This window comes from Papaver somniferum, unplaced genomic scaffold (genome assembly GCF_003573695.1).
Source record: "Papaver somniferum cultivar HN1 unplaced genomic scaffold, ASM357369v1 unplaced-scaffold_139, whole genome shotgun sequence".
Lineage (NCBI taxonomy): Eukaryota > Viridiplantae > Streptophyta > Magnoliopsida > Ranunculales > Papaveraceae > Papaver > Papaver somniferum.
Genome location: NW_020623156.1, coordinates 408,472 through 434,861, shown reverse-complemented (window position 1 = coordinate 434,861; position 26,390 = coordinate 408,472).

Genomic DNA, 26,390 nt, shown 5'->3' with positions numbered 1-26,390 from the left:
CTTGGACAAGTTATGGGCTATAAGTTCGAGAAGTGATCAACTTCCCATTTGACCGTATAGCCTCTTAAAATACAAGTCAAGAGGATTTCAAGGATCCTTCTGATGACGAGTATATGCCTCTATTGGACATATATTTGTAAATTATGTATAATGCTTCTCTTCGGGAAGGCTTCTGCTCCATAGTCGGCTCGTGGCGCTAACTAGAGTGAGGGTGGTACCTCTGATAGTTGTTTCGCACTTCAGCCTAAATTGAGTCAACTATAGGGTACCTCCTGAAGTACATGACATCATCTGACTCGTGGTCGAGATGGCATTACCCTAGGTCAATGTGTCTGTCTCGGGTAGCTTGAGCATTGCTCGCATCATCCTGTTTGAGGATGAAATGGTGTGGCTAGCACCTTACCATTCGTGATGGTCTTGAGGAGATGTTTCCTCGCATAGGGGTCATTCCCCTGTTACCATTCATGATGGTTCTGAGGAGATGTTTCCTCAGCATAGGACTAGTATCCTGATTACCATTCGTGATGGAACAATACTAAGTGAGTGAACCTGCAAACAACATATATAATTCATGCATTCAACATATCCAAATAATGAATAAAACAATCACATGGAAATAAATCATATGGCATTGAGAATAGGTTTTCTCGTATGGGGCTCATGGCCCGATTACCATCATGATGGTTTTGAGAAGATGTTTTCTCGCATGAGGGTTTGGTTTACCCAGATACCATTCGTAATGGTCTCGAGAAGATGTTTTCTCGGATGGGGATCATTCCCCAATTACATCCGTGATGGACAAATTTCATATTAAGAACACTAAGTTACCCTGCAGGAAAACACAGATATGACAAGAGGAGGATATTTATATCACATTCATTCAACATTCATTAAATGTCCCTGCAAGCAAACACATACATATAGAACAAGAGGAGGATGTATGTATGATACACCATTTAACCCTGCAGGAAAACACATATATATAACTAGCAGATGTACCATACATACATCAAGTGTACCTGCAAGAAGACAGAAACACAATAATAGCTTTACTGCGGATTACGACTAATCTGACTCTAACCTTAGTGCATGATAAGCATGCCTTTATGTAGATTACGTCTAATCCGACTCTAACTTTATGTGGATAATTAATCTGACTTAACTGAATTCTCCAGCCATAATGGAGATTTGTTGCAAAACATGAAATGTTAATTCATCACAATGTTAAGACATTCAATAATTTTAAAGTATTTATGTAAACAATTTTTGTTCACTTTTATGCGATAAGGTGTCGCATTGTCATTTATAGTGATGCTTGTTGTGGAGCACGTGCGCTAGATTGCGACACCTAATTCTGGATGTACCAGTGCGATACGTATATCGGCTTGAGTCTTTGCGACTAGCTATTTTCTTAGCTTGCTCTTAAGCAGAATTGTTCCTTGGTTAGGCATATATATATTCATTAAATACTGAATGTAGAATATATGAGTTAGAAACTGTCCCTGTTTGTCCTTAGACTGGTAAGAAAGGTAGGAGATTGTATCGTCCTCAAGCTTTATAACCTTTATCATGAGATTGGTTTTTGCCCCCTGCTGTTAAGCTAGATAGTTGTTTATTGGACCATGTCCATTTTTCTTTGGCGCTGGCGATTCGCTCCAGCCCCTGTGTATTTCAATGAAAGGTTAATAACCATTCGAAAATTTTAAAGACAAGTTATAATGCCGTAAAAATGTTAATAGCAAATTATGTAGCTGCTTTTGAGCCTTTAACTAAACATATGTATGTTATAGTAAATTGGTGATACTTAGCCTTCTGCTGAGCTAGATAATAGCATGTTATATATGCAGTAATCTAAAAGAAGTCAAGAGATAAAGGTAAGGAAGGTGTGTAGTCCGAGTTGCTGCTCGGAGATGGACTGATAAGTTCGAGCGATGTTACTGCATGGTGTGAGTTCATGCTCTAGATATCTGATTGTAATCATGTTGATTCTAATATCGCCTTTGGTACGATATAGGTTGAACTTCATCGTGTGAACTATGTCTGCACGAGCCGATGGGAGTTGATTGTCCGATCCTAATCGTGAGGATCTGTCCGAGATGGCTGCTCCGAGATAAGCCTGGCGAGCATGTATGAACCATCTAATAATGGCGCAATAGTTGAGTCCTTTTGTTGCACCTGTTGTCCAGTGTCAAGGTACCATCCGAGATCATGCTGGTTGATTTATGTTCTGACATCGCCTCTGGTCTGATATCGGTTGAACTATGATTTCCTTCCGAGATTGGGGATCGGAGTTGAACTGCGAGTCCGAGTGATGGTTGAACATCGTCTTGCTGATTGCTTTGCTAGTACGAGATGGTTGCTTCCATTGAGCTGTCCGAGGTTACTGCTCGGAAACAAGCTGATGAGTCCGAGCTCGTGTTGGTTGATTCTGTCCTCTCTTGTGGTCTGAGAATGATGAGTCCGATCTCTGGTTGGCTCCCATCGTGCTGGTTGTTTCTCCGCGAGTTGATCTCGAGTTGAACATGAGCTGGTGATTTTGATGTGGTTTCGTCCATCATCGTTATTCTGTAACAACAACTCAATTAAGTGAGTAATCAAGTAAATAGTCTCATTTGGCAACTGCTGTGTAAAAGAGTGCGAAGAGATATTGAAAAAGTAATCCCCAGGTCAGGGTAAGATGTTGAGGTATCAGAGTTCGTGCTCTGGTTGTATTGCTTGTCCGAGCTCTGGGTGGCTCAAGTCGTGCTGGCTGCTACTTGACTTTACGATCTTAATCGTACTGGTTGTATTTCCGAGGTTAGTGCTCGGAGATGTACTGACGAGTTCATGCTCTATGTCCAATGACTGGTGAGTCCGATGTAAGTTTTTTCCTGTCTATCCGAGATAGATGCTCTGGATTGAGCTGCAAGAGATGATTGCTCCGAGCTGAGCTATCCGATGTGAACTGATATCGCTTCTGGTACGACATCGTTGAGCTGATGGTTGCTCCGAGTTCGCTGTACGAGATGGTCGCGAAGTGGTCACGATAGTGGTGAATCATTCCGATGTGATTTCGTCCACCATTGTTTTTTGTTGTACTGATGGTAGTCTCGATTGTGAATCAGTCCGAGATTGGTTCTCCGAACTGAGGGGTACTGCCAGTACGAGATGGTTGCTCTGATGGCCTGGTCAGTCCGAGTTCATGCTCTGGTTGGCTTGCAGTCCGAGCTCTGATTCTTCACGAGATGGTGAATCATTCCGATGGTTTTTCGTCCGTCGTCGTTGTTCTGTAACAACAAGCCCACTAGGTTAGTAATCACAGTATGTGTTGATTTCGTTTAAGAATTGTTATGTAAGACAGCACGAAGAGATTGAAGAAAAAAGCTCTGAATAAGGCTAAGATGCTGAGACATCCGAGTTCATGCTCTGGTTGTCTGTTGATTGCCTGTCCGAGTTTGATTCTCGGAGATGAACTGATCAGTCCGATATCACTGTCACGATATGACTTCTGTCCGAGCTCGGGTTGAGCATTATTGTGACGATTGCTTCTGTGAGTTCGTGATGCTGATGATAGGCTTGGTCGTGAATCATTCCGATGTGAGTTCGGACGATAAGCACTGGTGGCCGACTTCAATTGGCAGCACAACGCAGATTCGAAGCTCTCTTCTCCGAGTGGTTCTGATGTAGTTTCTTCTGATTAGAAAAAAATCCCCAAATGGGTTTGTAAAACAAGGTTTGATAACATGGATTTATAGCAAAAACTTATTTTCAATACAGATTTTGAAAGAAATTTCAGATTTTTATGAAAATCAAATTTAAATTTCTATAAGATATTTCTCTGAAAACTTGTAGATCCGAATGTTAAGAGCAAAAGTGACAGAGATAGGAAGAAAAGTTTCGATTCCCAGCCGATTACTGATGATAGATCTTCTAATTTCTCTGTTGGATGAAATTGTTCTTTCTTCCCACAGCAACTTCGTCTCTTTCTTTCTCTTACTCTTTGTGTGGACTCGGACGAGAGTCATAGGGCTGCACAAGACCCGCCCACGATACCCAAACTCACCCGTACCCGCTAAATTCGTGGGTTTTTAATCCATACCCGCCCGTTGTGGGTGCGGGGTTGGTTATGAAAAAAAAACCCGCTGTCTGTGGGTGCGAGGTTGGTTTAAGCTAATACCCGCCCATACCCGCCCAAAAAACCCGCAGATTATATACCATTAGATAAAACTAATCCTAGTCGTCCATTATGAAACCCTAATACTAGTAGATAAGATAACTGATAACCCTCATTCACTTTCTACACTCTTCTCTCTGTTCGGCCTCTCCTATTCTTCCTCCTCAGTTCTCCTTCTTCACCTACGAACGACAATTACCAGAAATCTTCACCAGAAATCGACAACAACAACTTCGAATCTTCACCAGAAATCGACAACAATCGAAAAATCAACAGATTCAACACTTAATCTTCATCTGTGAACTTCCTAGATATGGATATTTTGGGGGTTTTAGTTTTTTTTCTCACTTAATCAAGGAGAATAGAAGTTACTCTAAATACTTGAATATAAAGCGGGTTTAAACCCGTTTAAACCCATACCCGCCCAACCCGTAGCGGGCGGGTAACAAAACCCGCCCGCTGTTTGTGGGTGCGGGGTTGGTTATGAAAAAAAAAACCCGCAGTCTGTGGGTGCGAGGTTGGTTTTAGCTTATACCCGTCCATACCCGCCCATGTGCAGCCCTAGACGAGACACTTTGTTGTCTGAAGCTCTTATATTTAAAGGATCTCTGCTGGATATGTTACAGAACTTGTTGGTAGTGAACAAACGATGTTCTAAGGAACTAGGTTGGATAAATCCATCACTCTAGTCCCTGTTTCTAGCGCCAAAATGTAGTTGCATATTTTCTGCTACTACACCCAAGATGATCTTAACCATCAAAACACATATAAAAGAAGATAAAGTGCAGAAATGTAAAGGGAGACAGATCCTTTTATGTGGTTCGGTCAATTGTGACCTACATCCACGGCTATGTTGTTAGGTGTTTACAAGATCTCCATTGGAGAGGCTCTCATAGAGCTCTCAGAAAGAAGAAGGAGGCTAGCCTTAGCTAGAGCGACCATCTAAAGATCCGACCCCCACTTCCCTATTTCTCTTTCTCTTTTATAGGGTAAGTGGTCATCAATTACAAATATGCCCTTAGAGCTGACTAGATAGGATAAGACTAAATGGTTGGGTATACATTGTGTATATGGTTACATTTTAGTAGGGTACTTCGGCTTCTAATCTTGCGCCACGTAGCGAGCTCATCTTTTGCCCTCGTAGAGACATTGTCCTAATTGAACATGCAAGTGATGTTTTATATAGCGGATTCGGCGCATGTGCAACAATCTTATTACTTGTAGCCAAATCTTACATAGGAATAATGGCTCTCATAATGGTTCGTTTGGCAGGTTTAAATTGGAGATAATTGAAGGGTGCATCACAGTCTAAAAGAGTAGTCAAGGTCATTCAAATTTTAGGTGTTTGGCACATAACCGACTACACGACATAACAATTACATATACTTTCTGCTAACTTGGAATGCTACACTGAATACTCACTTTATGAGATGCATAGAATGCGACCATATATTACACACTCCAATCAATCGTTGATAAATATCGACCACTTAATTTTATTTACGTGTTCAGATATATTTCATTTATTCTCTCTAAACATCATTTTTTATTACTCTCTCCGTCCCAAGACAGATGACCTATTTTATGTTTATATTTTGTCCCAAAATAAATGACATATTTCATTAAACAATAAATTATTTCTAAAACTATCTTTTAAATTGATTATTGTTCGTATAAGAAATATATATAATTTGATAAACATGTTTATACTCGTTACATTGGTACTTTAAAATGTTTTCCAATAGTCTAGAATTTACGAAATGCCTGTGATATATTTTTAAAGATAAATTATTTTATAATTTTTGTTATTTATTATTCACAATGGTATAATTATAAAAAATTCTTAAAAATACTCATATCTCCCCCTTGCCTTAAGAATTGTGCAAACTTGAAGAAGGTCATCTATTTAAGTACAAAGGAAGTATTAAATATTCAATTCTTATTTTATTTTTGGGTTCTTTCTTATAACTTTTATGTTATATTTAAAAAAAAATTATTATCATTTTTGTTTTTTTATTTTATTTTATAAGATTACATAATCAAATATGTTTTAATTTTATTCTTTTTAAATACCATTCTTTAATTATTAAGTATTCGATATATTTATTTTCGGTTTACCTTATTATTACTTTTCTTAAAATTATATTTGTTTATTATTTTTCACTTATAATCAATTCAATCTATCACTTATTGCAATATTTAAATTAAACAAAGCTTTTAGTTGGTAGCCTAGCAACAAGCTGGGCTCCAACACCTTTCTGAATAGCAATGCCTAATCTATGAAAAATAAATCTATCATAACCACTACCAGCGTCGTTACTAACTAAACAATTCTTTAGACGCTTGAAAAAACACAAAGTATCCTCACCCAATTCTCCTAGAGTAGAAAATGCTAAGACACCCAGACCATGCCCATGAGAAACACACTTGTCCAAGTATTTAGTGTATTTACGTGAGACCGCATTAGATATAGCTTTTCCGGGGATGAAAGAGCGTATTCCATCGCCAGTGAAGGACGAGACACCTGTGACATCCATACAAACATCCTTTCCATTTTTCCAGTTAAGCACAAGAATATCAGCGGGTTTCAAATCTTTGTCATCCTCCGTCAGAAAACCCAGAGAAACTTCTTTACGCACCGACACACTAGCTTTGTAACAAATGTCAGTGATTACATCACGAACAAAAATCATGTCGAAACTTAGGGACAATATCCTCAGCACAATGAAGCGCGTGATCCCCAAAGATATCCATAGATTTGTTACAACTTGGGCATAATCCATTCTCAACGAACAGTGGGATACCAAAGCGATAGCAAAGCACAGCTCCAAACTGTCTCGGACCAAGACACTGATTAAGCCCACTAATGGATACATCCAGTAAATAATCTTGTGCATGCTTGATATGGTTACACTGCCACAAAATGAAATCTCTTGCAGACATAGAAAATTGGACTGGGATTTGCTTCTTAACTGCATCGAAATAAGTGACTGCCAGGGAATGCATGGAAAGGGGGGTAGTGTCATCGACACAGTATGTAGAAGGTAAACCACATACCTGAATAAAATTGTGAAGAGCAAACTGATAAGCAGAGCCTTTGTCCGTTGAGAATGAACTACCAAGAATCACCTTTTGCACCGAAGTAGTCTGACTCTGAGAAGCGAGGTAACGATAGGCGCTGGTATCATCCATGGTGTAAATGCCAAGTCCACCATCTTTGATTGGCAAGGTAGATAATCGTTGTTGTAAAGGACCAAACCTCGCACCATCACCAGTAATTAGAAGTCTCAAGTACTTAAGTAGATGATCATCAAAAAGGGGAGTGGCTGATTGCAGGGCTGCAGGGTTGGTAGTACGCATTCCAAAATATAATCTGGACACTCCTGTGCAATTGCGAAGTAATAGCATCTCACTTTGGGGGTCTTTGAGTTTCTTGATTGCAGACATTAATTAAACAGTCTTATTCACCCTGTTCAACAACATATCACTAATAAAATTCAAATCTAAATTCACTGGTCCACCCAAAAGTTTAACACCATTAAAAGGTCTACCAATATCAGCAGGGAAAACACCTTCAGATGTACTTCTGGGATCAGTAGAAGGCCAAAAGACTTCTGTCTTTTTTACATTAAGATGTAAACCTCTGCATGGTCCTTCAGTTTCGATTATACTCAGAGCCTTGGCTACCTCCAAAATATCACCGATAATTGTACCATCATCTAGGTACCAAGCGTGCAGGTCAAGTTTTCATTGAGAAGCAATCATCTTCGCCAGTGGGTGAAGTGTCAATGCAAAGAGCAAGGGACCGAGAGAGGGTCCCCTTGCTGAACTCCAAGTGCAGACGACAAAATATAATGGTCGTAATAGAGTTTAGCAGGTCTTAAGTAACAAAATTCAACCCAACGAGAAATACCTGGGCACTGAAGGCGGACTTCATTGATGAGGTGCGATCTGCTCACCATGTTGAAAGCATTGGAAAATTCAATAAGCAGCATTGACATTTTGTCCGAGTGACCTTTCAACTCCATTAAACGATTTACAGCATGTAAAATACTTTCTCCACCAGCAGGAATACCAACCCCGAATTGATAATCACCAAGATAAGAAGACATATCCTTTCCAACCGAGAAGGTTGCCACTTTCGTAACCAACCTACGCCATACTGTGCCAACAACAATGGGTCTAATTCCACCCCCAGGTTTAAGCAAAGGAGTTAAAGGTGCACTTGCGATAAACTCTCCCAAAACCGGAGGACATTTTCCAGCCAACCAAAGGTTGACAACTCCTGTAATCGAAGCAAGAAGATCATCTGCGACCGCTGCAGCTGCCCCACTGATTGCAGTTGAGCGCGCAAACCATCTCCGCCGCACGAAGTGACCTTAGGGAAGCTCTTGATAGCCCCTAAAACAACCCTATACTCCACTGTGATTGGATCAACTAAGGAAGCATCACCAGAAACAATAGGAGGGGGCGCGGGTGGATGCTTGTCTAGCAGATCGTGGTATGTGTTCTCGTTGCAGGGAGCCACCCCAGACGAAGACAACACCCTGATAGAAGCTGCGAAATGGCCACAATTTAGTTTCTTCTGACATGCTAACAACGCAGCTGCTCCCTGTTTCTTCTCATCTGCATTATTATACCCATTGCGTAAAGGATGTTGAAGTTTGTTCAACAGGTTGAAACAACCATTAGCATCCTTCCAAACAGCAAGGACTTGGTTGATGGCTGCAATCTGCAATCGTTTCCTATTGCTGGACTTCTTCTCAGCTGAGCTTTTCGGCCTGTACAAGGTTAATGTATAGATTGGGAGAAGGATAAGGTGTATCCAAGCATTCAGGCTACCAGGGTTAACGATTACCCTGTCAAGACAAAACTTCAAAGTTCTCGCAAAGGCCAACCTGCACTTATGAGGGATGCCGGTGACCGTGGTGAACTGCCTTTGAAGTACAGCGTTAAGGAGATCAGTTGACAGGGAGGATCCTAGAGCAGAGGTTCCTACAACGTCATCACCCTCAGTGCAAACAACAATGCTATCTACAGCATCTCTGGCCACAGAACAGGCAGAATCCAAACACCCTGACGAGCTCTCACCTGGTTTATCCATTCCGTGAATGAGAAAATCAACCTCAGCTCCGTAGAGAGGTCCGGCGATGACATCTCTATGCGTTCCACTCCTCCCCTTGCAGGCCTTCTTCCACCCATGTAGTTGCATACAGCTGCAACATAGCCACATACGCAGACGACGCAAAACATTCTCCCAGGCCGCGTAAATGTTCAAGTTTTGAGCAGTCAATTCCCTGCAAATGATCCTACTATCTTCAGAGAAGAGGTGCTTGTCATAAACGTTCTTCAAGAAGGATCCTTTTACATACCCTCTGCCATTAACTCCATCTGGGCAACCATGAAGTTACTTGAAAGGACAATGGCATAGGCCGTCATCTGATGTGGCTTCACCCAAGGAAGAAGACGACTGAGAAGAAGAAACAACATCTGGTTTGGTGCAGGAAGAAGCTCTAGTGGTAATAGGCATTACGGCTTCGATGAAGAAAAAAAACTCTATAATGAAAAAAAAAAAAAACACGAACCCTAAAAAAACAAAAACCCAAAGAGAAGCGACCAAAACTGTAAGGAAAACCAAGTGAAAAACGTGGAAAGAAAAATGGAAAATCAATCAGAGGGGAATCGAAAATCAAAGAAAAAGAAAATAACGGATTCATGGTGATTGCGAAGGAATTCCGGCATGAATCGCCAGAGAAGGTCGCCGGAGCACCGAAACTTATTGTTATTGTTATTATATATTTTTTTGGTCTTTTTGGTTTTTACTTTAAACGACATTTTTTTATTATTAATTTTAAATATTTTTTTTATTGCTTTAACTTATTAAGATTGCATATAATTTTTTATCTTTTTTTTGATTACACAATCAGATATATTTTTATTTTTTTAAATATCATTTTTATTAAGTACAAATGTCAACTTTTTTATTATTAAATGTTCATTTATATTTTATTATTATTTTTTTTAACTTACTATTCCTTTTTTAATTTATAGTTTTAAATTTGTTGTCTTTCTTTTTATCATTCTTTTCAAAAAATTCATATATCTTTTTTTAATATAAAATTATTATCCACTATTTTTTTACTGCTTAAATATTTAACATACAATATTCAATTTTATTTATGTATAACTCTTTTTTTAATAATTAGATTTTAAAGTCAGAATTTTATCAAGTACCATATGATCGGTAATGTCATTGCATTGACAACACTAGTTTGCCAAACAGACTCTAATTGTTTACAAATAAAAGTTACACTCGGTGGAATCGAAAGGTTGATTTGCGTCGTTTAATTGGGCCCAAAAAACTAATTAGGGACCTAAACTCCTATCCCCATCCATGGGAAATGGATACGGGTGTCTAGATATAATGAAAAGACTAGATTATTCCAATCCATAGGATTATGACACGTGTCACCCTATTGATATTTATTGTTTTAATTAATTAAAAAAAAAGATTTAATTTATTTATTTCTATAAATAAATACTTATTTTTATTTTTTTTGAATAATTTTTTTTGTAAAGAAAGGCTGCCGACAGGATATTTTATTAAAATAAAAAAAGAGGTTCGTACACCGAGGTAGTAGGAAATCTAGCGACAAGCTAGGCTCCAACATCTTTTATTTTATTCTTATTTTTTTCTAATACAACGACTTTACAAAGTAAATAACGACTTTAAATTAATGACCCGTCAACGACAACAACGACTCTAAAGGGTCGTCATGGTCGTATTCTATAGTATTGCGACCCTTTAATTCATTTGTGTCATTATGACTCTTTTTAGACATTAACGACACTTCAAAGATAATAATGACTCTTTGACGAAGATAACGACTCTTTTTAGACAATAACAACATTTCAAAGATAATAACGACACTTTAATAGACATAACGACTCTATAATAACAATATTTCAATATCACGACGACTTCTCATGCAAATCTGGGAAAGAGATCAAAAAATTGGAAAATAAAAATGATTAAACACTAATTAAATAAGATTATCACTGATTAAAAAGAATTGATTAGCCATTATCTAAAATATTTAGATAAAGGGTTATTGAAATTAGGTTTGGGTGACCTTTTTGGTCCGTAGGAATTACTATTTAGTCCAATTTTTCATGACCCAGTTAATGGCTAGTCCACCCACGAAAAACATTTACTCGTTAGTCCAAAAACATGTTTTTGGACGATTATTTACTCGCTAGTCCAAAAACTTTGTGGAGATTATAAAGTGTATTTTCTAAATGCCTAAAACACCCTTACAGATCTAATTAGTATCAACACATTTAATATTACTAGTAATATGTTACTACATACTAATAGTATCAATATGGTCATACTACATATCAATATGTACTATATTAATAGTAAAAAGAATATGTTACTCGTAAATTAAGTAACTACCCTACTATACTAGTAGTAACATGTGTACTAGTAGACTAGTTTACTAGTAGTAACTAGTAGTACTAATAGTAACTAGTATTATACTAGTAAACTAGTATACTAGTAACATATTAATATGTAATATCAATATATAACATACTACATACTAATATGACACTACATATTACATATGTTACTAGTTACTACATATTACTAGTTACATATGTTACTACATATTACATATGTATACTAGTATACTAGTATTAAGTAACTAGTCTACTATACTAGTAGTAACATGTGTACTAGTAGACTAGTTTACTAGTAGTAACTAGTACTATACTAGTATACTAGTAGTACTAATAGTAACTAGTATACTAGTAACATATTAATATGTAATATCAATATATAACATACTACATACTAATATGACACTACATATTAATATGTAGTGTCAATATATAACATACTACATATTAATATGTAGTATCAATATTAATATGTAATATCAATATATAGCATACCACATATTAATAATGTTACTACATATTAATATGTAGTGCCAATGTATAACATACTACATATTAATATGTAGTATCAGTATATAACATATTGATACTAGTAACATATGTTACTACATACTACATTTGTTCTATATATGTTACTACATATTTTACTACATACTACATATTAATACTAGTAGTTACTAGTATACTACTAGTTATTAGTTACTACATATTACATATGTTACTAGTTACTACATATTACTAGTTACATATGTTACTACATATTACATATGTATACTAGTTACATATGTTACTACATATTACATATGTATACTAGTATACTAGTAAACTAGTATTAATACTAGTACATATGTTACTACATATTACATATGTTACTAACATACATAATATATTATATGTTAGGGTTAGTAAAGTAATTTTACTTTTTTCAAATCTTTTTTGGACTAAGGAGTAAATGTTGTTTCCCGCTGGATTAGCCAATAATCCGGGGGTTTAGTGGACTAAACAGGAAATCTCTCTTTTGATCCTCTAATATGAGGCCCGTAATTAGTTTTGGGCCCAATTAATCGACGTTGATGTGCTGTGCAGAGAAAGAAAATAGATACCTAGCAAAGTACCTATATGGTTAAAACATGGAACTAGGCGCATGCATGCTGTTAAAAGCCACTATGTGGGCCAGTTGCTTTTCTTTTGCCTGAAAAGTCTCCATTCAACTTTGGACTTGGGAGGATGCACCTTTCAGGAAAAAAAAAAAAAGAAACACTTAATGGTGCGGTTGTATTGGGAGTGGTATCGTGAGTCTTTGAGTTTGCCTCAACTGATTTATTTACGACAAAGACTTGCCCAACTACGTATCTCCAACTTCCTTACTTGATGGGATCCTGAATTCGGTGTTTGTTGATGGGATCCTGCCTCTCATAATGTATCAGTGCAGAGTGCAGGCAAAAAAAAAAGTTAAGCTCGGTGGAATCGAAAGGTTGTTTGGCTGTCCAGAGAAAGAAAGGCATAAAAACTAAGTACCTACGGCGCATGCATGCTCTTAATAAAAGCCACTATGTGGGCCAGTTGTTTTTATTTTTCTTGAAACATCTCCACTGAACTTTGCAGGATGCCATTGAAAGGTGTTAGGCTAACTCCTATGATCCTCTAATCTAGCAACTAGATTGGTCATCCACGTCAGGTAGGACAACCTCCTAAGTCCTATGGTATTTCTAATTTAGCAGCGAAACACTGAATAAAACAACACTGAACGCTGAACCAAACAGCGTCACATGAATTTATTTTCCAAACAACTAATCATTACCATTTCTCTTTCCTTCTTTTTCCTATCTCTCTCCCTCTTTTTCCTCTCTCTTTCTCCCTTTTTTCCTCTCTCCATCACGTTCTCCCTCTTTTTCCCGTCTCTCTCTCTTTCTCTTTTTCCTCTCTCTCCATCACATTCTCTCTACAAATTTAGTAAAAAATACAGAGCGCTAAATGGTTCAGCGTTTATGTCACTCTTTCAGCGATGAATGATTCAGCGTTTCAATCTCGCTGCTAGTTGAACTGCGAGCAATGCTAGGAGAGAGAAGTAGACAAAAATAGTGTTAACTTTTTTCCCACACTTTTTTCTTGATTTGCAACACTTTTTGGCCAATCTAGCGGTTCAATCTAACCCATAGGGGTTAGCCTTATCCTCCCCTATGCCCTATACTTTGTCAAAGAAAAAAATACTTACCTACACGACGAGGTTCAGGAATACACTTCCCCTATATACTGACACGTTTGTGGTGAAATATAATAGAATTACACGTGAAAGAACAGTGTTAGTAACAAGTTAAAAGTCCCAAAAATAACATTTACATTAGAATCACGCGTTAATGTGATGAACGGGAGACAGGGTTATCTGTGGCCATGGGTAAGATTCACGGCAACACCTTATTGTACAAAAGTGTTTTTTTTGTGATGTCAATGTTAACGACGGTGAGTTGTTTTGGCTATTGTTGATGGTGGTTTTTAGACAAGGGGTAAAATCGTAAAACCTTACGCATAGCATGACGTCACCGATGATGCTAAACACATTTATTAGAACATTTAATGCACTTATGTAAAAAATTACCAGGGTATCTTTTTTCAAATGCTAAACTAGGGTTTCGACAAACAAAACCCTAAGCCGCACAATCGCTGCGCATCATGGCAATTATGCCAAAACCAAAGCCGCACAATCGTTGCGCATCATGACAACTATGCCAACCAAAGTCGCACAATCGCTGCACATCATGGCAACTATGCCAAAACCAAAGCCGCACAATCGCTGCGCATCATGGCAACTATGCCAAAACCAAAGCCGCACAATCGTTGCGCATCATGGCAATTATGCCAAAACCAAAGCCGCACAATCGTTGAGCATCATGGCAACCATGCCAAAACCAAGCCGCACAATCATTTTGCTTCACGGAAACCATGCCAAATTCGAGCTGCACAATCATTGCGCCACACGCGCCATTGACACATGCCAAGCTTGCGACCTAGCATGCCAAGCCGCCACACGCGCCATTGGCACATGCCAAGCGACGCTTGCGACTTAGCATGCCAAGCCGTGCAAACCTAGGTCCAAGCCGCCACACACGCCATTGGATCATGCCAAGCGACGCTTGCGACCTAGCATGCCAAGCCGTGCAAACCTAGGGACAAGCCACCACACGCGCCATTGGCACATGCCAAGCCGTGCAAACCTAGGGCCAAGCCACCACACACGCCATTGGCACATGCCAAGCGACGCTTGCGACCTAGCATGCCAAGCCGTGCAAACCTAGGGCCAAGCTGCCACACGCGCCATTGAAACATGCCAAGCGACGCTTGCGACCTTGCATGCCAAGCCGTGCAAACCTAGGGCCAAGCCGCCACACGCGCCATTGGCACATGCCAAGCATCGCTTGCGACCTAGCATGCCTAGCCGTGCAAACCTAGGGCCAAGCCTCCACACGCGCCATTGGCACATGTCGAGCGACGCTTGCAACCCAGCATGCCAAGTCGTGCAAACCTAGTGCCAAGCCGCCACACGCGCCATTGGCACATGCCAAGCGACCCTTGCAACCTAGCATGCCAAGACGTGCAAACCTAGGGCCAAAGCCACTACGCGCGCCATTGGCACATGCCATGCAACACTTGCATTTTTGCATTGCCACCTGCACCCGATGCGCAAGGCATTCCACACAAGCCATTAGCACATGCCATGCGACCCTTGCACTTTGGCATGTCGCGCCTATATCAAAGGCCACGATTCCTCTCAAGATGCAAAATCTCGACTGTCGAAGGTCGCCACTGAGCCGGCGCATCTCTCAAGCTCAACTTATCAAACACCAGCGACATGCTACACGTTTTCCACGAAAACACTCGAGACATCAATACATGTCACAAACTGGGGGATGCTCTTTAGGGTTTTGGTTTGGCGGTTTACAGCGTGCGGCATACACAAATGCCCGTTTCAAGACAGTGTATTAAGAATAAAACGGTTAGTAAATGCAGGAAGTAATGGTGAAACGCTCTTTCATTATGGAACATCAATTCCATCAAATTCCATCAATACCAGGCGTTACCACCTCTTCCCATTTAACTCATTTGTTTCTTTTTCTTACGAGGTCAGAGTACGTTTCACTTAGACATGTATAAATAGGTCTTACCTATTTCCACCAAGACAACAAGTTTTTGGTCAGGAGAAATACAATACTCAGAAAGGAAACTTTGCTAGCTTCCCCAAAAGATTTCACCTTCTGATACAAGTCAAGTAATACTCTTCCAGAACTGTTCTGATCTCAACACTCTCTTAGCTTCCCTCCCTAAACCAGCCCTTCTCCTCCTCTTTGTGACCGAAGCAAATCCGGAACGGTTATTTTTTGGTTTAGGACGGAGTTGTGCAGATTGATCTCTCGAATCTAAAGTACTCCCGTGCAGTACATTTGTTTAGGGTTTAGATCTGTTTCTCACTCACCTACTGGAATTACCAAAATCGGCAGAAACGATTTTCACCCATAAACAATTGGCGACCACAGTGGGAGATTGATCTTTCGGTTACAATGTCAGTTTTCAATCCTCGATCTCATACTTCGATCCAGGCATCAGGATGGCAGAATCAAGCGATCTGTTCAGGGATCCACAACTCGACTACCAGACAACCTGGTTACCAGTAGAAAACCGCAAGAGACGGCTGGGTACTTTACAGAAACCGAAAGCAAACGATCCAATCATCAAGTGACTCAAAACGACCGGGGACTTTCCACAATCGCGGCGGTGCTTCCCACGAGACTCGATCTTACACACGGAGGATCCCTTTTTCATCAAGAGATCCGGGAAACCGAGTAAGTCTTTCTTAGACAGAATATATGGTTACAATTTCAAGTTTTCATGGGAATGATAAAACCCATAGCCATGTTACGTTTCATCCCATGTCATCTACCAACACGCAATGTTCACGGTTCCATATCTTCCCTGGGATGTTCGTATCACTTACAATCATAACCAAAAAACGACATCATCCTAAAACGGTTCATCCCGAAGAATAACCCAAAACCCTCATAGGTAACACTTGTCTATCAACCTAGAAATCCAGAAAATCAAAACCATAATCCAGGTGTTTCACTTGTCTTTCAAAAAAAAAAACAGAAGAATTTCAGAAGACAGAAGTGCATCCAAAGGAATCCATTCAACAGTGGTTTTCTCTTCTCGAAGAAGACGTCCTTCGTCATTTGGAGGACTATCTGTTTCAGCTCCAATCCTTTGGACAGCCTTCCAACCTCCGCCTCTTGTTATTTGACTACGTCCGCAGAAGGACCTTCGGTCACCTTGGCCTGCAACCTTGGATCTCATAGAAACCCTAACGCCCAGTCTTCGTGGAATCAGTTGCATGCCCATGTGTACCTACTTTGCATCATAACGATTACCAGTCACTATTCATGAAGTAGCTGACGCTACCACGGTAATCTTCGAAGAGAAGAACAATATTTCTACAGATGGGAGGCATACCTATGGATAGGGTTTGCACCAACACAAGAAAAGCTGGAGTAAATACCTGGAATATGCTGGCCCACTTTATTGCTACCGCGCCACGCCAAGACAGCACCCACACCGGAACCAGCGCCGGCGCCAAGCCAGTACCATGCCAAGCCAGCGCCTTTCTAAGCCAGCGTCCATGTCAAGCCAGCGCTCGTTCCAACAGCACTAACAACTTGCATCTTTCCAGGGTCAGCAACTTGCATCTTTTCCAGCGCGCTGACAGCTTGCGTCCTTCCGACACCGGCAGCTTGCATCTTTCCAGCGCCGGAAGCTTGCGTCTTTTCCAGCGCTGACAGCTTGCGTCCTTCCAGCGTCACACTTTCACTTCCAGCTTGCATCTTCAAAGAATCTCGGAGCTTTACAAAAGCTTGCATCCTTACAGCAGCTTGCATTTTGCAGCAGCTTGCATCTTTACAGCAGCTTGCATCTTCCCAGAGCTAGTAGCTTGCATCCTTCTAGCGTTGCACTTGAATGCCCTGTAGGGAATCAACAATTCGATTTCATCACACGTAAAGGTCAGGAACGACTTTTCCAAAATCGAAGCAAAGAAAATCAGCAAACCCCCTGAGTTCACGAAGACTCTCTTCCTGTCAAGAGACGCATGATTTCTGGGGACTTCGCCCACAAAACTGTGCAGTCGAAACATTTATATGAGATTTTATGTTTCCCCAAGGCACAACGTCAAGACATATTTGCAGCTCTCAACCGCACCGCATTAGGGAAGTATCCTTTTCCAACCAGAGAAATCGTTCCCAAATCCCAACCTATCTTGGAGAGCACGATTGATAGATGGAACCGGGGACTCCTAACCACTGTCCGCTTGAAGGGCGTCCATCCTTACAGCACACTGATTGACGCGGCCTCTCCAGCGGCTCCGCTTCAATGTTCGCTTCAGCAGCCACTCTGCTTTAACATTCGCTCCAACAGCCGCTCCGCTTCAGCGTTCTTTCCATAAGATGCTCTAGGATCCGAAGACGAAACTCCAGCGTTTTTACTCCATGAGTTTCAACGTCCTCTCCGAGAACCGAAGATACTTCAACGCCTCCTTCCTGCCAAGGATCGTGTCGTAACCGCTGCTTTTTCTTTCTAAGGATTTTGTCACGGCCGCCGCTCTTCCTTGCCGAGGGTCGTGCTGTAATCACCACTCTTTCCTTACAAATTTGCTCACTTATGCATCCAGACAATCCGTTTACTTCCATGGAAAGTCTCTTCTAATCACATCTGTTGCCAAGAACTGTCGCCGCCCGTTTGTCGATACCAGCCAGAGTTTCACCATGGAAACAATCACTGTAACGGTAACCCGTACTCCTCCATATTTTAGTTATGCGTGGAAAAAGTAACAAAATCACAAGTACGAATACACGATGGTGGTATCCTAATCATGGTCAACCCACTGACCACACAAGATGGAAACATGCAAACTACACTTGGGGACTGGGAATATACACGGGAGCCCTTCACTGTCGAAGCTCAGAAGACACGATCAGCCATCAAATCATGACCAGAAAAAGCCGAAAATATACAAGAAATGCCTTATTCCATTATTCAAGAGATCTGAAGGGATTGGAAGGTCGAACAACCTAATCTACTGGAAGATTGAGGTCTTTCAAATAAGAATTTTTTCAAAGATGTAAAACCGCAAGCGGGATGCTAATTGGCGAAACCCTAACTTCTCCATGAATACGAAGAATATAACAATAAGTTCGCAAAAGCATCAAGATGTCTATGCAACAAAGAGAAACAACAAAAAGGGAAACTGGTCATCGAAAGCAAATACACGACTTGCCAACGCCTCTGTCAGAGATTCTTCAAGCACTTTCCCCAATAATCTCTCGGGCAACAAAGGTTCCATCCGAAATTAGTATCAGCAGTAGTCGACGCCTCAACATCCCACCTGGAAACCGCCTCAGCGGCAACAATATTCGTCTCCTTCCCGACATCCGCTTCAACAGACGACCCAGCATAGACCACTATGACTTCCCCAGCATAGACCACTATAACTTCGGTGGTGGCGGCGGTGGTCAATGGTGGCGGCGGCGGGCGGCAATGGTGGTCGGTGGTGGCGGCGGCGGTGGTCGGTGGTGGCGCGGCGGGCGGCGGCGGCGGCGGAGCGGTGGTGGTCGGTGGCGGCGGCGGTAGTGGTCAGTGGCGGCAGCGGAGGTGGTGGTCGGAGGTGGCGACGGTGGCCGGTGGCGGCGGTGGCGGAAGGTGGCGTTGGCGGTGGTCGGAGGTGGTGGCGGTGGCGGCGGTGGTCGGAAGTGGTGGCGGTGGTTATCGGTGGCGGCGGTGCTTATTGGTGGTTGTTTATTTCTTGTTGGGGGTGACAATATAATAAGAATTAAAGTGTGGTTGATTTTTGTTTTTGTTGGGGTGATTTAAACTAGAAGGGTAATATAGACAGTTTATATTAAATGGGGTTTTTGTGAAAAATTTGTTTTGTTGGAGTTTTTGTATATGAATAGTGACACCTTTCGGGTTATAACTCGCGGTCCGATATGTTAATTATTATTCCCCTTGAATCTCCAGTAGCCTTGGGTCCTCCTTTAGTGGCGGCAGTGGTGAAAAAGAAAAACGGAAAAAATTGGTTAGGATTCCGGTGGTGAGATGGATTGGATTGTATTTGAGACGGGGAAGACAAAGTGAGAACGTTTATGAAGGCATCGGTCTAACTTCTGTGGGTGTACCCGGTACTGTACCTAACTGACTAGGGAGGGTATATTTGATAAGAATCAGAACTGTTTACTGGGTGGGTCAGATTGAGTCCCACTCGCACATAATTGATAAAACTTTTTCGGACCTATGGACAGCTGACTGAGTGTCGTACACTCTAATTATTTATTTTTTCAGACTGTTTTTTTGGTTAATTAACCCTTAAATTTGAATTCTTGGATCCATAAGACAAGCAAAATATGACTATTGGTCAAATGAATGCAAATTTGGTTACAATGATTCTAATATTTTTTGGGGGCATTTTTCCCAAACTTTTTAATCTGGTTTTATAACAGCTGACTAAAGTACCCCTCCATTGACTAAAGTACCCCTCCATTGAGAAGTTGGGAATTTCTTTAATGTTCTTCGTTATCATCGCCTGGATTAGAACTTGTTCCTTCATCTTATCTTGTATATATCTCCATATTTTGGCAAGTCACAGACGATGAAGGCCATCGTACACTTGTAAGAATATTTATACACATAGAAATATCCTCTTGGGCCATGTGATAACTTGGCTAAATATTTTGGTTACAATTTTGGGATCCTTTCATATTCCCTCTTCCTTGATGGACGGTCGAGATTGAATGTTAATTCTAAATCTATGAGCCTTGGTCCCCCTTCTACCTATAAAAAAAACTCAATAACCATCAGTATTGGTTCATGAATTTTATTGATTCATTACACAAAAGGTCAAGAAGGAGAAACTAAGAAGCTCTACAAGATATTCTGTGATATGAGTGTTCTTGGAGGATTACTTGTAATCAACATCAATGGCAAAGGTACATCTCTAATACCACCATACATACTAGTGATTATCATGTTGTTCAAGATCCTAAATTATGTATGTATAAATTAAAAAACTTATATTCGGCATCTAGAGCTTGGTTTAGAACTCCATGATCTTCCATGATGATTGTATGGAATTGTTTTGTTGATTTGTATCCATCACCATGTCTGTTTTTCAATTTCTAATAATCATGTTTATGTTTATATACCATGAATTATTAAGAAATGATGAAAAATAAAAAACCCATTTTTGTATTAAATTTTGATGACATGTGTGAATGATTCATGATCTTAAACATGACTTGTTATGATTTGATTCTTAACATGGTGATATGATGTGAGTGTTTCATGATCAATATAACTTTTTTTTATTTGATTCATGCAGGCAAAAATATGCAAGTTTCTTTTCTTGATATTCAATTATATACGGTACGACTTACATAAAGTTTTGTTGTCTTAAGGATCTTGGGATTAACTTAATGCGGACCAAATAATTATGTTTGAGACCTTTTCCAAAAGTCAGGCTTAACGTATGTTTGACATGAAGTGGAAAACTTCGAAAACTCTCGAAATTCTTGATTGTTTGACTGTCCATTTGACTTTTGTTGACTTTCACTGTCTGTTTGACTTCTGCTGATGATTGTTTGACTGTTGACTTTGACTGTCTATTTGACTTCTGTTGTTTGATTGTTGGCTTGATTTTTGGTTTAAATGTGATCTGAATGGGTTAAAAAAAAATTCCTTGGTTCAAATTTAATCTAGTGAAAAATTTATATTTATATATGGAACCAACCAATAAATAAAATCGGTTTGTAATTGAAACCAATTCCTATTCTATTATTAAGAAATTAAAGAAATTATTAAGGGGTTTTTAGTTAATGAAATGGTAACTAACCATAATGCTTCCATTTTATCGAAACTCTAAAACGATTTCTTATTGAATTTTTACTATAAAACCACATTATCACAAGTGAAACCAATAATTAATATGCTTCCGCCTTATTGAAAATATTAATGCACAACCTAAGACGATTTGTTATTGAATGATTTAATGAGAAAATTTATGATCAATTTTTTTATTTACATCACTAAATTCGTGTGTGCATTATGAAATTTTTTATGTGTTCACATATTTCATTATTCTTCCTCGATGTTGGTTGTTTGATTATAAGATTATTGTGCTTAAGATTATTATGTCGAAACTCTTTAGCTATCACCACAGTGATGCTTGAGTATTTTTATCTTAGCAATAATCATAATGTTATTGTAAGCACGAATTCGCGAACTATAAAGGTAAGGTTTAGCGATCATTGAATTATTATATTAATGGAATTATTTTTAAGTAATTTGGCAGTCACCACAGTGATTTCAAATAACTTTTTTTTTTACCCATATCCAAAGTGCTTGTAATATTATTTTGCTTAAATACATTAGAACAAAAATTGCCCACAGGTGATTCGAGTTCACATGTTTAAGAAGACACTAAAGGATATGATTTTTGGTTATACATTATGGATCTGAATCACTTTATGCCTTAATGAGCATCTAATGTGATTTCTCATCATTTTCTAACTTGAATGCTATAATGTTGATTGCATATACTAGAGATAAAAGTAAAGATCAAGATTAAGTAAATATTGCATAATTCTTTATTATTTGTTATAAAATGCATAAAATAAAATTTACTAACTCATTATCGAGTTGAGTAACCCATTATGTATTTTTTCATATTTTCATGAATATTTTATTATGTTGTTTTATCTAAAACTGATTACATCCTCTATAAAAAAAATTGAGGTTTTATTTTTGGATAAATTCCTTCATATTTGTGAAACTATATGATGTTCATTGCATTTTAATCCACACTATATCCCATATTCATTACGATTTGTTTTTCAAACTTGCATTTGAACTAGTGATGCATTAAAGAATTTTTTTTCTTCAATGAGATTTCATTACTGAAACCTACTTATAAACTTGCTTAATACTTGATTTTGGGTTAAGAAAGGTTCGCCATGTTTGGATTTTTCAATTAAGGGGTGTTGATGGTTTCATAATTTATATATGACATGCTTTTGAATAAATGGTTGTGATTAATGTTTTAGGGATACTCATAATTATCTATGATCGACTAAATTTATGATCAGATCAAGTATGTACATATCATTGAGTGGGACTGTGCAATATCACAAGAAAAGTTAGTGTGGTATTTGCAATTGTATATCTTTGCTGGATTGTTTAGTTATCACCACAGTGATACTAAAATTTTATCATGTAAGTGAGTGTATTTTGAGTCCTTTTCGTTTGAATTAACGATTAGAACAATGCTGCTCACAAGTGGTCTTGGTTCACATTTAATTAAACATTAAAGTTATCTAAATATTTCATACATATGTGAAATAATATCCACCCACAGGTGACTACAATTCACATTATATTAGGATGAACATATTTAGAATTATTCGAGTTTGTTAATACATTTTAGAACGTGATTCACCCATAGGTGACTCTATTTGTGGTATTAAACAAACATAATGTTGTGTGGATGAGAAGGTAAAATATATATTGATGTTTTCTCATGTCTCACATTGTTCCTTGATAAGGTTTTACCCGCAGAAGAATCTTATTGAAGGTATGAAACTATTGTAAGCTTAAATGTCATTTATCTCTATTATATATTTCATCATTTGTTCTTATTAATTGTTGATTATGATTATTTTGTATACTTTTAATGGTCCAAATTTTGGAAGATAAAATTGTTTATCACCTGATGATTTTTCGCGTTACTGTGTAAATCTATCGATTTCATTATGAATCTCAATCCATGGATGTTTTCTCGAACATTCATTATTGAAATTGAGAGGAAATTATAGATAAAGTTAAAATCATAAAGTCTGACAAAGGTGGTGAATATTGTAAAAGGTATGACAAAACGGGATGATATCCTAAATCTTTTGCATAGTATGTCCAAAAGTTTGGAATTGTTGCTTAATACACACGACCAACATATCCTTGGCATAATGGTGCATATCAATAGGCTAAATCATACTTTTGTGAAAATGGTTAGAAGCATGATGAGCCATGCATAATGGCTATACATTTGTGAATGTTTGTTCTTTCTACAACTATGTAATTTAGATAGATTTTCAGTAAATAAGTTGCAAAGACACACTTTGGACTGTGAAAGGATGGAAACCTAGTTCAAACTACCTGTAAGTTATGGTTGTTCAGTTGGATTTGAGGGCTTACATTCTCAAGAATGGATTTGAAAACTATTACTGGTTAATTGGTTTTCCTAAATAATCCAAGGGTATATTTTAATGTTTTATCCATAGTATGATGAGATTTATTGAAACCGAAAATGTCAATTCATTAGTGATGGCATTAATATGTGGGAGTACATGGATATATCTGTTTGAGAAGCCATGATAATCCCTTTATCTAAGACTTTTACAGATGTTGTGAATCTTCTCATTGTCGAAATGATAGATAATGAATGACCACAAATTACTGATCCAATACTCCATAATATAACTACTGCCGATAAAGAAATTTTTTGATAACAACATTAACCGGCATCAAGAAGGTCTCAAAAGAGATTGAAAGGAAGTTATTCATGTTGTTTCAGTAATTTTCTTACAAGAATTATTTCATTTTGGTATGGAATGGAAAAGACTCGGTTTCCGGTTCACAAATATTATGTGTAATAATTTTGATTAATGGATTAATGTTATGTGAGCGAAAATCAATGGTTGAAAGTCAAGTCCCGGATATTGTTTAATTGCTCGAAGGACAAATCTGTTGTATGAAAGTGGGTCTTTCTGACCTAACACGACTGTAATAGCAATGTTAAACGGTATAAAGCAATACTTGTAGCCAAAGTTTTACTCTGAAATGATTCATCGATTATAAATAAGTTTTTCTCTCATGTCAAAGAAAGAATTATTCAGAATTGTCATAGTGTTATTTGTAGCTCAGTACCTAAGAATTGCATTAACTAAATGTGAAAATGGTCTTTATTAATGATAAATTTTGGTCTACAAATTTTAGAAATCAAAGTATGAAATTTAAGCAGCTTCCGTTAATGGTATATGAAATTCAACAAAACTATAAGTGTTTCTAGTTTTGGATGAATTTATTACAGATTTATGCATATACCTCAAGATCAGTGGGAGAAATTCATACTCTTGGTCTTGTATGTTAAGACACTTACGAGTAGTGATTTTGAATTTATGCATATCTCTATATTTTTTTTGGAAATAAAAGATATTGTGGAGCTTACCCTGTGATAATACATATCATATGGATTACTAAAGCTCTCATATAAAGCACATATCAAATATTTAAAGAATTTAGAGATAATAACATATTTAACGAATTTTGGTTCATGTTGGATACAAGATATAAATTTAATCTTCATTATCTCTTATAATTCCAATATGGAACATATAAGAAGATGTTGATATGTTAACTAAATGCCAGAAATAAAGAATAAATTATGGGAAAGTTATCAAGAATCTTGAGATACTAATCTTGAATTATGTCTTATAATTATTTAGCCTATCCAATTAGAGTTGATTGAATTTTCAAACCTCAATTTTGGTGGATTTACAGATTCTATAAAGAAAGAATCCATTACTATTAGTCCAAAATTTTGAATATTTATATATGTCTGCGAGACTTGGGGCCTTAAGGTTCGTCTCCACATTGCTGAAATTTACTGTCTTAGATTCGCAGCATTAAAGCACGATATGATACAAAAGGAACAAAACACATGAACCTTGAGCATATATGCGTGAATCAATCAATTCAGAAACAATAGTTGTTCATGTATTACTTAAGCACAATTGCATCGGAGATGCACTTATTGAGCAATTACCTTTTAAGACCTTTTAAGAAAAGATTAAAATCTTGGGTCTGTGGGAGTAATTGATTATTTGAATTCAGCTAATATATGTGCCTATTTATGAACACTTCTTGAGATCTTATTAATGTCGTTCTGAATTATTTCTGTATCCATGTTTAGTATACACTTATGTGAATGGATGAATGTTAACATAAATTGTCTTTCTTTTGAAGACATCACTGGACCATTAAGATATCCCTATTTAAGGCATGATTAAGTAAGTTGTTTGTGTTGTGGTACATGGAAGGGAACATGTTGATAACAGGATAATGTGCCACCGCTATGACTGGCATGAGTAGTTTTCTTGATCAAGGTATTATGTTAACCATTAAATTTTGTTTAGCAATTATGGGCGCCTTATGTTTTCTACGGTTAACCATTATACAAATTATCACATGGACTAGTGGGAGAATGTAAGAATATTTCTACACATAGAAATATCCTCTTGGGCCATGTGATAACTTGGTTAATTATGAATATTGCTAAATATGTTGGTTACAATTTTGGGATCCTTTCATATTCCCTCTTCCTTGATGGACGGTCGAGATTGAATGTTAATTATAAATCTATGAGCCTTGGTCCCCCTTCTACCTATAAAAGGAACTCAATAACCATCAGTATTGGTTCATGAATTTTATTGATTCATTACACAAAAGGTCAAGAAGGAGAAACTAAGAAGCTCTACAAGATATTATGTGATACGGGTGTTCTTGGAGGATTACTTGTAATCAACATCAATGGCAAAGGTACATCTCTAATACCACCATACATACTAGTGATTATCATGTTGTTCAAGATCTCCACTACGGGTTTGGTTTTCACTTCAGATAAGTTAGTGAA